The sequence below is a fragment of the Mustela erminea genome, chromosome 8 (assembly GCF_009829155.1).
Source record: "Mustela erminea isolate mMusErm1 chromosome 8, mMusErm1.Pri, whole genome shotgun sequence".
Classification (NCBI taxonomy): Eukaryota; Metazoa; Chordata; class Mammalia; order Carnivora; family Mustelidae; genus Mustela; species Mustela erminea.
The window spans coordinates 7,680,556-7,699,113 of record NC_045621.1 but is presented as its reverse complement, the minus strand read 5'-3'; the positions used below and the strand labels follow the sequence as shown (position 1 = coordinate 7,699,113).

General features: G+C 39.8%; 1 long non-coding RNA gene across 3 annotated transcripts in view; it reads right to left on the bottom strand.

Moving 5' to 3' along the window:
* Window positions 1–13,759: 13,759 nt before the first annotated feature.
* Window positions 13,760–18,558, bottom strand: part of LOC116597331 — an 88,915-nt gene continuing 84,116 nt past the window's right edge. For all 3 annotated transcript variants that reach the window (XR_004288561.1, XR_004288560.1, XR_004288559.1), the window contains 2 exons: window positions 18,281–18,466; window positions 13,760–14,199 (listed from right to left, as the gene is read on the bottom strand). This is a non-coding gene — a long non-coding RNA (uncharacterized LOC116597331). The remainder of the gene's footprint in view (window positions 14,200–18,280; window positions 18,467–18,558) is intronic.

The following is an 18,558-nucleotide window of genomic DNA, read 5'->3' as shown; positions in this document are numbered from 1 at the left end:
TTCCCAGCGTAAAGAAAAGAGGTAAGTGACATAAAGCTCACAAATTAAAACCTCTTTGGAAAAGTAAAGTAACAGTATTTTATAGATAGAATCTTGTAGATAGATGACTATTGACTCATTTATTACCACCTTGTGTATGCTTTAAGTCAAATCCAGAAACCTATATAAAAACGCCAAAAAGATATAAAAACATCAAGATTCAGCTTTATGCACTTTTCCTCATACTTACATTTATTCACACTCTTATTACGTTTATTCTTATTCTTCTGTTCTTCCAGCTAATGGATAACAGTGTTAATTTTTTTTTTTTTTTAGATCAAAACCTTTCAGGATATGAATGAATTCTCTCCTTCTCTGTACTACCCTATATTCCTATGACACACTTTTTGACCTTCTTGCCTTTTCTTTTTTTTTGATTGCCTTAAAAAAATCTATTTTATTGCCTTAAAAAAATCTCTGCCATCAGGTTATGAGCTCTTTGGCAAGGACCATGCCTAACCTTTGTATCCCTAGTTCCTAGTGCAGTGCCTGGCACATGGTCACTCTATAAATATTTGTTGAAATAAATAGGCATACTTACAATTACTACAGACGGGTAAACAACTGCTATTATCTTGCTTCTAGAATGAAATACATTAATTAGCAGCTGAGTTGCATTATTTGAAGTAAATTCTTATATAGTAATTCATAATTCAGGGATTCAGCCCTAATATTTTCAGCTATGTGCCCTTTGGGCTTAAGTTTTTCATATAAAATGACCATTAAATCATTACTTAACCTTAGAATTATGATAAGGAGAAGTAAGTAGGACAGTACAAATAAAGTGTTTTGCATGATGCCCAGAGCATAGTAAACATTAAGTTTATGTTAGCTATTACTACTGCTTCTGCTTTTATTATTATTGTTACTATTATTAATTTTTGTTTGATTTTGGCAACCTGTGCACTATATCAGTGTGTGTGTGTGTGTGTGTTCTTCTTTGTGAAGAGAGTCTCAAAAAATCACTTCAGCCTCTTTTAAGAAAGGAACTGAATCTAAATCACTGAATTGGTTTTTTTGTGAGGTGTGGGTAACAAGTTCTCTAGAAACACTAAGGTTAACCACTCTGAGCACTTAAGAGGAGGTCCGGTGACACTATTGTTTGGATAAAGAGGTAGCATTGGAAATATTTTATTTGGAAGATGGTAAAGGAGCATCTGCCTGACTCCTATTAGATGGATCCACAGGAGGAGGGACAATGGACTGTGATTTTGATCTTCAAGGAGCAACATGATTTTGAGAAACCAAGACCTTAAGGGGTCAGGAGGGTAACGTATTTGGAAAGGGTTGAGCTTTAAAATTTATGATCCAGGAGTCCAATTCCTGGCCTTAGCTGAGTTGAGCACGGAAGATGGTCAAAGGAGCACATTGTCCCTTGCTGTGATGTAGATGAATAAGCATCACAGAATGTGATATTAGAAGGAAAAAATTAGAGGTTCCTGCATAGCTCAGTCTGTGGAGCACCTGACTCTTGATTTTGGCTCAGGTCATGGTCATGGGGTCCTGGCATTGAGCTCCACATTGGGCTCTGCACTCAGCACAGAGTTTTCGTGTCCCTCTCCTTCTGTTCTTCCTCTGTCTCTCTCTTAAATAAATAAAATCTTTAAAAAAAAGGAAAGAAAAAGTTATTTCTGTAAATTGAAAGATAAACCATTTCAAAGAGTAACTGAGGGGGATTAAAACCATAAGTCAGGCAAATCCATAGGATCTAAATGAATGCTTTCTAGTTGAATTTTTATACTATTTTCTTCATATTTTTTCATGGTAGTAAAATATAGATAACAAAAATCTTACCATTTTAGCCATTTTTTTAAAGTAATCTCTACTCCCAACATGGGTTTGAATTCATGACTCTGAGATCCAAAAGTCGCATGCTCTACTGACTGTACCAGCCAAGAGCCCCATTTGTTAAACCATTTTTAAGTGTACAATGCAGTGGCATTAAATAGATGCATGATGTTATATAACCGTCATCATTATCCATTTCCAGAACTTCTCATCATCTCTAACAAAAACTCTGTACCATTTAAGCAATAACTTCCCATGCTCCTCTACCCCCAGCCCCTGTTAAAGTCTATTCTACTTTTCTGTCTTTACAAAGTTGCTATTCTTGGTATCTCATATAAGTGGAATCATCCAGTATTTGCCCTTTTGTTTCTGGATCATCTTGCTTCATGTAATATTTTTAAGCTTTGTCCATGTTATAACATGTATAAGAATTTTATTCCTTTTTAAGGATGGATAATATTCTATTGTATGTATCTACCACAATTTATTTATCCACTCATCTGCTGGTAACAGGTGGATTGTTTCCATCTTTTGGCTACTGTGAATAATGTTGCTTTGAATGTTGAAGGGCAAGTACAAAATTTTATTTTCTTTGTTGCTGTATTAGCTACAACTTGTTTTGTTATTTTAGTGTTTGTTATAGGGTTAGTGGGGCTTACATTTATTTAGTTTATTATAGTTTAACTTCAGGTGATATTATACTAAGTCAAATATAGTTTAAGAATCTTATAATAGTTTCCTTCCTTTTCTGCTAGGCTTTGTTATTAGTTTCATGTGTTTCAATTTTTTATGTGTTATAAACCCCACAACACATTGTCACTATTGTTTCAGCAAGCAACTATCTTTTAAGAGATATAAATCACAATAAAAATGTCTTATAGATTTACTCATGTAAATATACTTTTGGCGCTTTTCATTAATTTGTACAGATCTGTATTTCTAGCTGGTGTCATTTTCCTTCTGCAGGAAAGACTCCTTTTAACATTTGTTGTAATGTAGATTTGCTGGTGATAAATTCTTTCGTCTTTGTACGTATGAAAAAGTCTTTATTTGGTCTTTGTTTATGAAAGATATTCCCACTGAGTGTAAAATTCTAGATTGACAGCTTTTTTTCTTCTAGTACTTAAAAAACAAAAAACCAAAAAAACATAAAAAAAAAACCCATTGCTTACATGTTTGTATATTCTACATTGTTTTATTCCTGAGGAGAAATCTGGTGTCATCTTTATTTTGCTTTTCTGTACACAATGTGTCTTTTTTTCCTTTTCCTATGATTTTTCTATTCATCACTTGCTTTGAGCAATTTGATTATGATGTACTTTGGTACAGTTTTCTTCATGTTTCTTATGCTTGAATTTTGTTGAGCTTTTTGCATCTGTGGGGTTTATTGTTCCATCAAATTTGAATATTTTCAATCATATATTTTCACATATCCTTATTTCAGGAACTCCAGTAATACGTATATTAGTCTTCTTGAAGTAGTCCCATAGCTTGCTGATTCTATTTTAATTTTGAAAAAAGTCTTTTCAAGAAATTTCTTTGTTACTTTTGGATAGTTTGTTATGTCTTCAAGTTCAATAATATGTTTTTTCTGCAGTGTCTAATCTATTCTTAGCTTCATTCAGTGTATGTTTTAAAAATCTCAGATAGCATAGTTTTTGTCTCTAAAAGTTTGATTTGGGGAGGGCGCCTGGGGGTCTCAGTGGGTTAAGCCTCTGCCTTCGGCTTGGGTCATGGTCTCAGAGTCCTGGGATTGAGTCCCACATCGGGCTCTCTGCTCCGCGGGAAGCCTGCTTCCTCCTCTCTCTCTCTCTGCCTGCCTCTCTGTCCACTTGTGATCTCTCTCTGTCAAATAAATTAAAAAAAAAAGTTTGATTTGATTCTTTTTTGTATCTTCCATATTTCTACAGAACTTTTTCAATACCTAGAACATAGTAATAATAATCATTTCAGTGTCTTTGTCTGCTAATATCTAACATCTGTGCCAGTTCTAGGCTGGTCGATTGGTTAATTTTCTACTTGGTATAGATCATGATTTCCTACTGTTTTTCTCACTTGCTTCTCTGGATAACTGGGTGGTGGACATTGCGAATATTACTGTATTGGTATTGTGTGTCATTGTATTCCTATAAGTATTCTTGAGCTTTATTCTAGAATCCAGTTAAGTTACTTAAAAATGGTTTGATCTTTTGGGTCTTGTTTTTAAGATTTGTTTATGAGATCAGTACAGGGTTTAGGTATATAATTACTCCCCACTACTGAGGAAAGGCTACCCAATGAGTAATCTAACCCAAACCTCACGGATTATGAGGTTTATCCAGTCTGGTTGGAAATATAAGCTAGTCTTGGTCTTGTGTGATTGCCGAATACTTCTCTTTAATCCCCTTAGGTGGCTCCTTCCTGTCCAGGAATAATGTCTTCACATGTCCGCACTGAATAGTACCCTAAATTCTGTAGGGGCCCATCTGCAAATCTCTTTGTGTAGCTCTCTCCTCTCTGGCACACTGACTGTAAACCCTACCTGACTTGATTCTCCTTGGACTGTAAGCTCTATCTTTTCAACTCAGGTCATCACCGGGTTGTGCCTGGATACCCTCTCTTTGTGCAATGGCTTGGAAATTCTCTCCAAGTAGTAAGTCAGGGCTGTGGTAGGACTCACATCATTTATTTCCCATCACTCAGGAATCACTATATTTCATTGTCTGATGTTCAATATTTTGAAACCTGTAGTTTAATATATTTATATATTTTACTCACTTTCTCTCTTTCTTTCTTTCTTTTTTTCTTCCTTTCTTTCATTGTTTTAGCCAGGAGGGTAAATTAGTTCACTATTATTCCATCTTTGCTGGAAGCAGAAGTTCCAAATTAGTTTTAAATTAAAAAAAAAAAAAGTATATCAGTGGGAGAAGAGGGAATAGTGTTAGTGGTGTTACAATGATGGAAATGTTTGTTGCTAGAATGCTGTTCATTATGGCTGTAGAATGCTATTTTTGCCTATGGTTACCAGCCTGATCAAATGAAAAAAATATGGGCTTTTCAGTTAGTGGTTTGAATTCCAGCTCTGTCACTAGCTGCATGACTTTGAACAAGTTACTTAGCCTTCCTGAGCCCCACTTTCTCTCTCTCTCTCTCTCCCTCTGAAAGAAGGAGAATAGGAGTATCTATGGTGTGATTGTAAGGATCAGATGGGGTGACATTTGCAAATTACCTGCTACCGTGTTTGACACAAGGTAGCCTCTAAACAAATGTTTATTCCTTTGTTCATATTCATTTGCTCTTATTCCCCATTCTCCCCATTTCTTCTATAAAATAATTGTTCATTTTTGTCGATTGAAGTTTTAAATAGTCTGGGAGAAGAGCAAAAGTTTTCATTATAAATTTCTTCAGGATATAGGACATAGAGTTATTGTGCCTTTCTTCCTTTATTTCTTCATACATCAAATGCCCACTATATGAAAGACAGTGTGCTGCAAACTATGAAATAAAAATATGCATAACAGAGTCCTTGCTTCCCAAGAGCTCACAGACCAGCAAGTGCGGTGGACAAGTAACCCGCAATGTGGTACCATGGCCTGGCAGAAACACCATGTCCGTCTGCTTGCAGAAGAGAAAGCTGGCGGCCTGCCGGCTGACAGATAAAAGCACCACGTCTGTATCCAATCTGTCTTCAGCTCCTTTTGTTGTTTGCTTCTTCAAGATCTGATTTAGTTCAAGGCTCCGGCTCTGATCCGGCTGACCCTGTCACTGTAGAAACCGTTTGATTCCTCCTACTTAGTGTGTTCAAAAGTCACTTTGTGGTAGACCGTATCCTTAATGAGCTGACAAAGTTGGGGCCAGAGTTCCCCGAGTCACGGCATCTCATCTGGGGGACTCATTGCCTCTGGACAAGAAGTGATTACCTGAGGCACTGACTTTAGGAGAAGATGAAAGGCATCTCTTTATAAGCTCCCTTGATCTTGACACGGAAGGCCTAGATGGCATTCTCATCAAGCTTTTACCAGCTCATCACCAACCAATCAATAGGAATTTGGCAGAGAGGAAGAAAGAAGGACAAGATTCTTCTCCTTCAGGCGGGGAATTAAAACTAGCAAGTTAAAGAAGGGCCAGAACCGGGAGAGAGGATCCCTGACTTCCAGTCTAATCCTTTTGTGTAAAATGGCGTTGGGCAACTACTTCAGAGTTTTGAAATCTAGACTCTAACTGTGCAAGCAATTAACACGGTAGTATGACACAGATCAGTAAGAAAGCCCAATAAAGATTTATTATCATTTTTGTACTTTTTTTTTTTTTAAAGAAAAGATGTTATTTATTTGACAGAGAGAGACACAGGGAGAGAGGGAACACAAGCAGGGGGAGTGGGAGAAGGAGAAGCAGGCTTCCTGCTGAGCAGGGAGCCTGACGCAAGGCGCCCCAGGACCCTGGGACCCCATGACCTGAGCCAAAGGCAGACGCTTAACCACTGAGCCACCCAGGCGCCCCTCATTTTTGTACTTTAAGAAGTGTTTTACTCTTTGCAGTGCAGCATTATGTTTGTCTCTATGAGACCAGCAAAATGCAACCTTCTTTCTGACTAAAGGAAATTAAGTGAATAAGTGATTTTTTTCTTTAACCCTACTTTAATGGAAACAGAGGGGGAGGTGCTAACAAACCCAAGAAGAAGTTGCAGTGTTTGATGAGGCAGATTAACTATCTCTAGCCCCACCTGAATGTGGGTGACTCGGGCTGCTAGTGTGTCTCTTGTGGTATCATATCCTGTCAGGAAATTGCCGCACTGGCTGAAGACCCAGGTTCCGTTAACACTTTTGGGGTGGATGCACATAATTTGACCCTGCACATCTCTAAACTATGGTTTTGGAGATAAACTCCTTGAGGCAGGGACTGGTCCCTAATATATGCCTACTGGTTGCCTGCTGGGTGTCCCAATGCTACTTCAGTTCCCAAGAGGCAGCTTAGAGTAGTAGCTCGACACTTGGGTTTGGAAGCTGGGAGTCTCTCTCTGCCACTAACAAGGTGTGTAAGTTAATTAACTTCCCAGAGTTTCAGTTTTCTCATCTATAGAATGGGAATCACAGTTATCCTATTACGTCGGTATCAGGATTATATGCGGTAACACGAATTAATACCTGACACAAGCTGAGGAACCACTCATTGAGCTCCAACAATACAGGGGAAGCCAGGGCAGAGCAATGACAGTAATGATCAATAAATGAATAGGGTAGGAAGCACAATAACTGTTTTCATTTCACAGATGAGGAAACTGAGGTTCAATGGGCTCCAAAACTTTGTTTCAGGCCACATAGCTAGGAAGGGGGGGCACTCATGCCAGAGCCTATGATTTTAGACCTTACATCAGTCCAGAACTGTCTCCACAATGGGCTGCTTAAGGTGGAGAGAGGTCATGACTTGTCCAGGGGGCCAAACTTGAGCCTAGAATATGGAGATCATCTCAGTGCTGCTGTCCTCCTGGTTGTTCTGCGCCAGATGTTGTGTGCCATATTGAAACAAGGGACTCCTACAGATTTTCTTTGGTAGTAAAATAGGGCACCGATATTTCTGTGAGGTATCATTGGCATCGGAGCCTCAGGCATGTTCGAGAACTTTCATTTTTACATTGCAACTGACACTCAGTTTCCAAACAGGAGGAACCTCTTATAGAGACCCCTGACAGTAGCCATTATCTGCTTTTAGATAAGAGCTTAGAAAAGTGACAGATGCTGACCTTTTAATCCTCATTGCACATAACCATAAAGCTATTCTTTATGACTTAAAAAAAAGTTAGCTTCCATTGAACCAAACATATTAGATGATTTACATACTTATCTAACTTTCATTACAATATCCCCGAGACATAGTTTATTATCTCTGTTTTATGATTTTTCCCAAGGTTATATACCGTTAAGGAACAAAAATTCAACCGAGTAAATTTAGAAATCTAATTGGCTTTATCCATGATTCATGAGTCAGACAGCATCCCATCTAACAAATAGAAGGGTACTCCAGAGGAGTTGTACAAAATGGAAGGCTTTTATAGGCAGAAGGAGGTGGGGTAAGGAGGTTATTAGCAGAAGAAATAAAAGGACTGTTTCAGTCAAGGTCACCTTCCCTTATGGGGAAGGGCAGGGTCTTGCAGCCTACCTTGCTGGTGTTGATCAGGAAATTCCAGACTGATTCATTTAAAATTCCACACTTTCTAGAGGCTGAACCTACAGTTCAATTAGGTCATCAGGCTTGGTAGAGCTTAACAAAAGTGACTCCATTTTGGGCCTGTTGTTCCTTGATTTATTTCAGTTTGAGTTAGTTAACATACGGTGCAGCACTGGTTTCGGGAGCAGCATCCACCGATGCACCCCCCCCCCAGAGAACACCCGGTGCTCATCCCAGCAAGCGCATGCCTTCACGCCCGTCACCCACATGGCCCATCCTCCACCCGCCGCCCCTCCAGCAACCCTCACTTTGTTTTCTTACGGTTTGTCTCCTTCTCTGTTTTTGGTTTATTTTATTCTTTCTTGTCCTTTTTTTAAGTGGAGGCAGGGGAGGGGCAGTGGGAGAGGGAGAGAGAGAGGGAGAATCTTACACTGTGGAGCCAGACATGGGGCTCTGTCGCACAACCCTAAGATCATGACTTGAGCCAAAATCAAGAGTCGGACGCTGACCTGACTGAGCCAACCAGATGCTCCTCTTTGTCCTTCCTAAGAACACTTTGCAAAGAAGGTAGGATCTGAGTCTATGACTTCTTCAAAGGAGCTTCTCTCAAGTTTCTTCAAGGGTAGGATGACACTGCTTTGCTCCTAACAAACCAACAAACAGATATGTCATTTCATTCATTAGAATTCAACTCCACAGGGGCGCCTGGGCGGCTCAGTGGGTTAAGCCGCTGCCTTTGGCTCAGGTCATGATCTCAGGATCCTGGGATCGAGTCCCGCATCGGGCTCTCTGCTCAGCGGGGAGCCTGCTTCCCTCTCTCTCTTTCTCTCTCTCTGCCTGCCTCTCCATCTACTGTCAAATAAATAAATAAAATATTAAAAAAAAAAACAAAAATTCAACTCCACAAATACTTACTGAGCTGTTGCTCTATGTCTAGCTCTGTGCTACAGTTTTAAGCATCTTAAAACCTTGTCGTGAAAACTCAGGGTTTTTTCTGTGTGTGTGTTTTCGACTGTGCGGTTTTAGGGAAAGTCATAATTTACATTGTTTGTTTAATTATTATTTTAAAAATTTACATTGTTTAAAGCTACTGCCTGGCATATCCATTACACTTAATAATTATTTTGTGGAGGTGGGAGATGTGACGATAAAAACATTTCATACCAAAGAAGGACCTCCATGTAGAAGATTGTTGGTGCCGTAGAAACGGTATGAAACAGAACATGCGATGACATGTATCTAATTAGGATAACACATTTAAGCTGTAATACCACCTTCTGAGCCAAAACCAGGTAGTGTAACTTTTGTGCATTCTTGTATTGCTGTGAAATAATTTAGGGCTAGAGCAGGGGTGACTCAACTATGGCCTGCAGGCCAGACGAGGCCTACAAAGTATTTCATCCATTCTTGGCTTCCACGGCAAACAAGCAGCGGCGTTCAGCGGTGGGCGGTTGCTGACTACGCTGGAGCTCGGAGCCCTGGTGGTACCGATCAGCTGCAGAGAGATGGAGAGCCAGTGTGAGCCTGGCCTCCCCGACCCCTCCTGGCTAGTATCGCACAGAATAAGGCATAAGAATAAGCTCGCTCCTGGACACAGGCCTGCGAGAACAGCAGGAAGCAGTAGGAGAGAGGGGGTGCGGCAGTGGGGCTGCCAGAGAGGGTTCCCCTCCTGCTTGTGCAGGACTCTCTGTCCCCCCAGAATGACCCTTCAGTGGGACTTTGAGAGCCCCAGAAAGGATTCACGTGCACTTGGCCTACTGTTCCTGCCTACTGGCTGCTGCCTACCCCCTAGCAGTCTGCCGGGGTCACTCACCAAGAACCGCTGGTTCTACTGTGGTGGAGTCAGGAGTCCCCAGAGGCCACAGCTGCATCTTGCTCTGCGGCACGGTGGGGAAGACCACCATTCCTCTGAGTTATGCTTCGTCTTTGTTTGTGAGATCTGCTCCCCCTGGACCTCAGAACTTGAAACCTTGGGGAGCGAGCCCTGAGACAAGACTGGACTCAGCAATGCTGCTCTTCTCTGATGGCCAAGCTTCGTGCTTTATTCCTCCTCTGATAGCCTGAGCTTTTCCCTAATCCACTGGGAGCCCCTCATGGAAACAGGGCTCTGGAGTGTCAAGCTACCAGCTTGCCAGAAACAACCTTGCTGTTTGAACGCCCACAGTGGGCACAATCTAGGTCTCAAGGAGACCCCAATCCCCACATGTCCTATGACAAAAAACGATGGACTGAGTGCCTTACAAACAACAGACACTTCTCTTAATTCTGGTGGCTGGGAAGTTCAAGATCAAGGCATAAGCAGTTTTGGTGTCTGGTGAGAGTCTGGTGTCCCGTTCATAGATGGTTGTTGTCTCACTGTCCTCACATGGTGGAAATGGGGGAAGAATTCTCTGGGGTCTCTTTTAGGAGGGCACTAATCTTGTTCACGAGACCTTTGTGGTTTCAGAAAGAGCCAACAAGCTTTTAGTGCTATCTTCACTGAGCGGTGATAACTTTGAAAATGAAAGAAAGAAAGACTGCTACAATTAAGTAGGTGGCCTTCTCCATTCTGACCCTTGGTTTAATCACCTACCGATGGCCCTACTTACCTCACCTACCTCATCCCCACATTGGGGATGAGGATTGCCACCTATGCATTTTGAGGGGACAAAAACATTCAATCTGTGCAGAAAGTTCTTAATGAATTATCCAGTGCACCTATCTTTGTCCTTGACGTGACACAATGCAAATTAGGATCTGAGGAATTAGGAATTAGAATTCTAAGATTTTGCCCAAGTTCAGAAAAGTTATTTTAGAGAAATTTCAAGACTGTAAAAACAAACAAACAAAAAGATTGTAAATATGACATAATATGAGATCCAGAAATGCAAAAGAAGAGAAACAATGGCCTGGGTAATATGGGAAGAGTGTAGATGGGCTGGAAAATATTAAAAAGTATTATATTTAGGGGGCTCCTGGCTGGCTCAGTTGGTAGACCATGCAACTCGATCTCAGGGTCGTGAGTTCAAGCCCCACATTGAGTGTAGAGCTTACATTAAAGAAAAATTAAAAGGATTATATTTGCAACTCATTTTAGACTTAAAAGAGGAATTACATTTTTGCAAAAGAGTCACAACCTGATGCACTTGAAGTTTATAAATAAAATGTAACTTAGCATTTACTCTTAAAAAAATGAGTATGGACAATAAAAAGCTTCCCCATAGTAAACTATACAAGAAAGCCAATTGTGATACAGAATGGAGAAGACCATGTACCTAATTGTATCAGTCTTTTTTAACTTTCATTTTCAAGGTTATCACCCTTCAGCGAAGATAAACACTACTAAAAGCTTGTCAGCTCTTTTTGAGACAGGAAAAAGGATTCATTCCTCTGCCTGTCTCCAGGAGATAGATGTGGACGTCGGTGTCCTTCTACAAAGCAGTCGATGAGTCTGAACAAGATGCAGGGGCAGCATGTTGATGCAGTGTGCTCAGAGGTGACGAGCTGTCTTGCGGACGGCAGTGTTTTCTTCATTATTCTGCAAACAAGACTTCAGAGATCTTTTCCAATAGGAAAAGAAAAAGAAAGTGCCAGGCCAAGGTTAGATGTTAGGGAGGCATTGTGCCTTGAAGAGGGCCAGCTAACCAATGAGGATAGAGTTTTCTTTTGCCTGAAGGGCAAGAAGCACTTTCTTTAAAAAAAAAAAAGAAAGAAAGAAAGAAAGAAAGAAAGAAAGAAAGAAAGAAAAGAAAACAAAAAGGAATATCTTGAACATTAATTTAGATCATTCAGAGAATGAAATGTGCTTTAAACTGAATCAGAGTTCTTTTAAGAGCTATGTTACAGTTCCCCTGGTGAAGAGTGAGCTGGCTAGTTCTTTGAACATAAGAGATGGTTAGAGTTGTGAAAGTTTAAAAAAACATTATCTGGTCTAATTTCCTCTTTTAAGAGTGTAAGAAGATGAGGCCCAAAGAGAATTAATTAACTTCCTCCAAGTGACAGGGCAGAGCCAAGGCCAGCATTTCTATGCTTTACTGAATGTACACTATGGCAAACAAAATTACAGGATGCGTGTGTGTGTGTGTGTGTGTGTGTGTGTGTGTGTGAGTGCGGTGGGGGAGCAGCTGGGATTGAGAAGGAAACGAGTCTTCAGTCACCATGTAGTGGCTGCCATGTTCTTCTTTTGATGTTCCCTTTACTGTGTCATACTTAGGTATGGCATCCTTTCCTGAAAAACACACGGCCACAATTTCCTCTGCGTCCTAAGTGGGACACCTCAAGGTGCCAATGCTGTTCTGTGAAGAAGGGTACTTCTCTACTCTTGTTTTCTCTCTTTAAAAAAAAAAAAAAAAGATTTATATTTATTTATTTATCTCTAGAGGGAGAGAATGCAAGTGGGGGAGGGGCAGAGAGCGACTCCCCAGCGGATGCCGCGCTGAGCACAGATCCTGACATGGGGCTTGATCCCACGACACCCAAATCACTACCTAAGCCAAAATCAAGAGTCAGAGGCTTAATCAACTGAGCCACCCAACACCCTTCTTTTCTGTGTTTGATTGTCTAATGGACATCATCATCATCATCATTATTAATCTTATTATTTTATTTTATTTTTTCAAAGTAAAGGCTACACCCAACATGGGCCTCAGGCTCACCACCCTGAGATCAAGAGTTGCATGCTCTACTGCCTGAGGCAGCTAGGTGCACTGTTACTTATTTTTTAAAAGTAATCTTTATAGCTGGGGCACCTGGGTGTCTCCATCAGTTAAGCATTTGCCCTCAGATCAGGTCATGATCCCAGAGTCCTGGGATCGAGCCTTGCATTGGGCTCCCTGCTCAGCGGGGAGTCTGCCTTTCCCTCTCCCTCTGCCTGTCGTTATCCCTGCTGGTGCTCTCTCTAAAAGAAATAAATAGAATCTTAAAACAAAATAATCTCTACACCTAACATGGGGCTGAACTCACAACCCTGAGATTAAGAGTCACATGCTCCACTGACAGAGCCAGCCAGGCAACCGTATTATTTTTTTAATAAGGTTTTTGACATTAACTAGCGTGGTGCTCTGGCATCGATACATTGGACATTTGTTAGGAAATAGAGTGGCAGGTAGAATTGGCTGTTGCTTGTTGCTTGAGTGGCCTTTTTTCTTTTTTTAAGATTTTATTTTTAATTAATGGCTACATCCTAGAGGGGCTCATATCTACAGCCCTTGAGGTCGAGAGCCACAAATTCTATTGACTAAGCCAGCCAGGGACCCCTTGAGTGGCTTTTATTAATTTCAGTGGGTGCAAAGGGAATCCAAAGACTGCAGCTGTATATCTTTCTTCTCTTGAAGAAACTTGAGCACCTAAGGGAGTCAAGACATTTGGTGAGAAATCTGCTTTGGTCCACCAGCAAGTAACGCAGGGCACAGGGGTGGGTTAGGGAAAAACTCATTGCTATTTTCTTCACTTCTGGGTTCACCACTTACTTGCCATGTGACCCCTGAGCAAGTTACTTAATTCCTCAAAAACGTAGTTTCCTCGTTTGAGACATAAGGATAAGAAGAGTGCCTACTCAAAGATCTGTTTTTGAACAAAAAGGAGACAATGTGTTAAGTCACCTAGCACCATGCTGAGTCAATAAATATCAGTGTTCTTCCCTCCCAGCATCGCCCCCCCCCTCCCCCGCCACAAACCCCGTGGCTCCTGGGTTGGCGCAGAGGTGGTGTCAGAAGCCAAAAGAGCTGGGGCCCCGTTGGTACTGCCAGTGGTGACCTTGTGAGCTGCAGCGTGTGGGTGGCTGTGGTGCCCCCCCTTCCCCTGTGGGGACTCATGGTTACATATAAATCCAAATTTCCCCAGACTTTACCAGTTTATTATGGAAAGTGAAGTGAAATTGACATCAGTGCTCCGGTGTTGCTAGCTCAGTATGCCCACGGATGGATCCAGCACTTTGATCCCTTGAAAAGTCCCTCTGGGTTTTAGAAGTCTTCAGAGATGTGTCGCATAGCTCACAAACAAATTTGCTTTTCAGGGGAGCTGCTAGGCATTGCTGTGTCTGTTGGAGTCTTGTTTATTTCTGTAGGGCATTCTGGCATCAAGGTTCTGCTTTAGATCCCTCTGTAGGCCTCTGCCTTTAGGGACCATAAAAATAGCTCAGGTTGAAAGACGGTGGTGAGCAGCAGAAGAAATCATGGTCTCTTCATTTCGCCCATCCTTGTTTCCTGGTTATCCTTGATGAAAAACTCTTCTTCATTGTCCCTACTACCCCTATGCAAAGAAAGTTTTTAAAAAAGCTATTCAGAGATCTTGGAAATAGCTCAGCAAAACTCCTCTCCCTTCACAGCATGCGTGCACACACACACACACACACACATGTACACACATAGAAACATTCAGGCATCCTTGATATTTTTCATTTGCTTAGAGCTATAGGTCTTAAAAGACAACCTGTTTGTATTTACTTAAACACAGGGCACAAGCATGCGGATTCAAGTAAACAGTTACATTATTTATGATTCTTGGATGACACAATTCTATTTAAACTGTAGCACCAATATACTGATATTCTGCCTTGGAAATAATTAAGTTTGTTGGCAGTAAAATAAATTCGGGCATGCGCTATTTCATTATCCACAAAAATTCTTACTCTAGCTCTGATTTTCCCAATGTGTTAGTTATTTAGGAAGGCATCCCAGAATATAAATCGTTTTCATATTCTGTTTCATTATCAGCTCATTTTTCAGATGTCTGTGTGAGGCATAACAGTTAAGGTATGAGATATGTTGATAGTGTTAAGAAATCCATTCCCATTCCAAAATGAATGAAACTGTGAGAGGGAGTGCAACAGCTTTTATCTGATTGATACGGATATACAGAATGATGAACTCTACTATTATACCATTTCTCTGAACCAATAGTGATGCCTCCTTCCCTTCCTTTTGTGGATGGTATATAGATATACTTGTTAGAACCTTGTAAAACTGACTTCTGTATTTAACCTCTGTAGTCTATTGGAGGGATGACTTCTTTTTATACTCCTCCTTTGTTTTTGTTGGTTCTAAAACAAAGGTTTTAGGGTATTTTATCTAAAAATAATCTTAAAATGCAATATCCCCAGGACACCTGGGTGACTCAGTTGGCAAGCATCTGCCTTTGGCTCAGATCATGATCCCAGGGTCCTGGGACTGAGTACCACATCAGACTCCTTGCTTAATGGGAAGCCTGCTTCTCCCTCTGCCTGCTGCTCTCCCGGCTTATGCTGTTTCTCTCTCTGACAAATAAATAAATAAATAAAATCTTAAAAAAAAAAAAAAAAAAAGTAATACCCTCATTTTCCAGAAGAGGAAACTGAAGTCTAGCAGTCCCAAGCTATATACAAAAATCAATTTTGTTTCTATTTTCTAGCAATTAAAAATGGATAAAAACCAATTCTGCTTTGTACACCTGAAACTAATATTATACTGTATGTTAACTAATTGGAATTTAAATAAAAGTTAAAAAACCCACAATTCTACTCAACATACCACAAAAAGAATAAAATACTTACTTCTAAATTTAACAAAAGAAGCATAAAATTTGTATACTGAGAAGTACACAACATAGCTGATAGAAATAAAAGAAGATGTAAGTAATAGAGGATAATATTATGTTCAAGGATTGAATTGATTCAATCAGTTGTCCCTATTGTTAAAGGGACAGGTCTTCTCAAACTGATCTATAGATACAACACAATCCCTATTAAATTCCAACTTTATTTTTGTAAAAATGGAAAAATTCTTCCTAAAACGTATGAAAATACAAAGGATATAGAAGAGCTAAAACATATTTGAAAAAGAACAAGTCTGGAAAATTTAGACTAACTAATTTAAAAACTAACTGGAGGGGAACCTAGGTGGTTCAGACGTTAAGCATCCAACTCTTGAATTCAGCTCAGGTCATGTTTTCAGGGTTGGGGGATCAAACTCCTCATCCAGCTTTTGCTCAGCTGAGAATGTGTTTGAGATTCTGGCCCTCTGCTCCCCTCTCCACCCGCACAACTCATGCTCTCTCTTTCTCTTTCTAAAAATTAATAAATAAATCTTAAAAAAAAAACTAAGTGGAAAGCTAAAGTAATGAAGACGTAAGGATAAACATCAACAATGGAACAGAATGTAGTCCAGAAATAAACCCATAAATTTATGATCAATTGATTTTCAACAAAGATGCCAGAGTAATTCAATGGAGAAAGCATAATTTTTCTTTTCTTTTCTTTTCTTTCTTTCTTTTTTTTTTTTTTTAAAGATTTTCCATTTATTTATTTGACAGAGAGAAATCACAAGTAGGCAGAGAGGCAGGCAGAGAGAGAGAGGGAAGGAGGCTCCCTGCTGAGCTGAGAGCCCGATGCGGGACTCGATCCCAGGACCCTGAGATCATGACCTGAGCCGAAGGCAGCGGCTTAACCCACTGAGCCACCCAGGCGCCCTCTTTCTTTCTTTTTTTTGAGAATGCATAATCTTGTATTTTATTCTTTCTGTATTTATTTATTTAAGTAGGCTCCACTGGGCATGGAGCCCAAAACAACCGTGAGATCAAGACTTGAGCTGAGATCAAGAGTTGGACATTTAACTGACTGAGCTACCCAGGAGCCCTGAGAAAGCATAAACTTAAAAAAAAAATAATAACACTAGAACTGGATATTCATATGAAACAAAATGAACCTAGCTTTCCTTTTTCACCATTAACAAAAATAGTTAACCTCTAAAGAATCATAGACTTAAATGTGAAGATTGAAACTATGAAAAAGCACAGGAAGAAATCTTTTAAACTTTGGATTAGCTAAAGATTTCTTATATATGATACTAAAAATGCTATCTATTACTAAAGAAAAATAAAAGATAAATTGGTCCTTAACAAAATCAAGGTCTTTTACTTTTCAAAAGACTCCATTACAAAAAGGAAAAGAAAAGCCACAGACTGAGAGAAAATATTTGCAGATAACATATATGATTAAAAAACCTTGCATCTAGGGGCACCTGGGTGGCTCAGTGGTTAAGCCGCTGCCTTCGGCTCAGGTCATGATCTCAGGGTCCTGGGATCGAGTCCCGCATCGGGCTCTCTGCTCAGCAGGGAGCCTGCTTTCTCCTCTCTCTCTGCCTGCCTCTCTGCCTACTTGTGATTTCTCTCTGTCAAATAAATAAATAAAATCTTTAAAAAAAAAAAAAAAAAACCTTGCATCTAGAATATATATCAAACTCCTATAATACAAGAATAAAGAATATAATACAAGAATTAATAAAAATATAATACAAGAATAATACAAGAATAAAAAATAAATGACTCAATTGAAAAATGGTTTTGAGTAGACACTTCACTAAAGAAGGTATACAAATGGCACATATAGTCATTGAAAAATATAAATTTAAACAGAGCGAGATAGCATTGCGTACCATCTAGAATGACGATAATAAAAAAGACATAATACCAGTGTTGTCAAGGATGTGGAGGAACTTGAACTTCCATAATGGTGCTGGTAGGAATATAAAATGCTATAACTACTTTGGAAAACAATGTGGCAATTTCTTAACAAGTTAAATATATACTTTCCTAGAATCTACCCAAGAGAAATGACAACATATGTGCAGAAATTCTTTTCTGTAAATGTTCTGGCTGTATTATTTGTAATACGGAAACAAAACATGGAAAAAAAAAATCTAAATGTTCATCAGCTCCTCGACATCTAAACAAAATGTTATGTTGCCATTTTGCTGAGTACCTCTCAGCAACTGTGCAATAAAAAAAGAGTGAACCACTGACATGCAGCACCAGGGAGGAACCTCAAAAACATCATGAAAATTAAAGAAGCCAGATGAAAGAACTATGTAAGATTCCATTTATATGAAATTTCTAGAAAAGACAAAATTATAGCTTAAAAAAGCAGGGCAGTAGTTGTGTAGGAACTGAGACTATGGACCCAGGGAAACATTTTGGGATGACATAAATTTTGTTAAGACTGGACTGCAGGGATGGCTGCATAACTATGTATATTTTTTAGAATTCATTGAACTATAAGCATAAAATAGATGAATATGGTATGTGAATTATAGCAGAATAAAGCAGTTGAAAGCATATTTGAGAAGGGGATATACTGAGCATTGGTTGATTTTTTTTTACTTCCTGGTATTCATTTCACCATATTTTAGTGCCCACATTGTAATTTTTTCCCTGTGGGATGCAATCTGTGGACATATCGAGTTACTCTCTGATCCCCAAGCCAAGTGGTAGACAGTATTCTCTTTTGGAAGAGAGAAAATTCTAGTTCAAACTCTCTTAAGAAAAAGTAGGTAGTTGGCAGTATTTGAAATCTATATACGGTTAGATTCAGCTTTGGTGGTGGTGGTGGTGGTGGTGGTTGGGGTGGGGGACAAGGAAAGTCTCCCTGGAAACTTCATCAGAAACTGAGCCACTTTGAGTTTTTTTTTCTTCCTCTGGAGATCTGTTGAGTTCCTGCTCAGTTTTACACGCCATTGTGAGGTACTGTTGGATGGGACATTTGGATCTGTAATGTAAAAAAGCAGATAGGAGGTTACTGGGAAACTACAGGCTTCACTAGGGTGGACCGCCCTTGATTTGGGCGGCTTCACATACTTC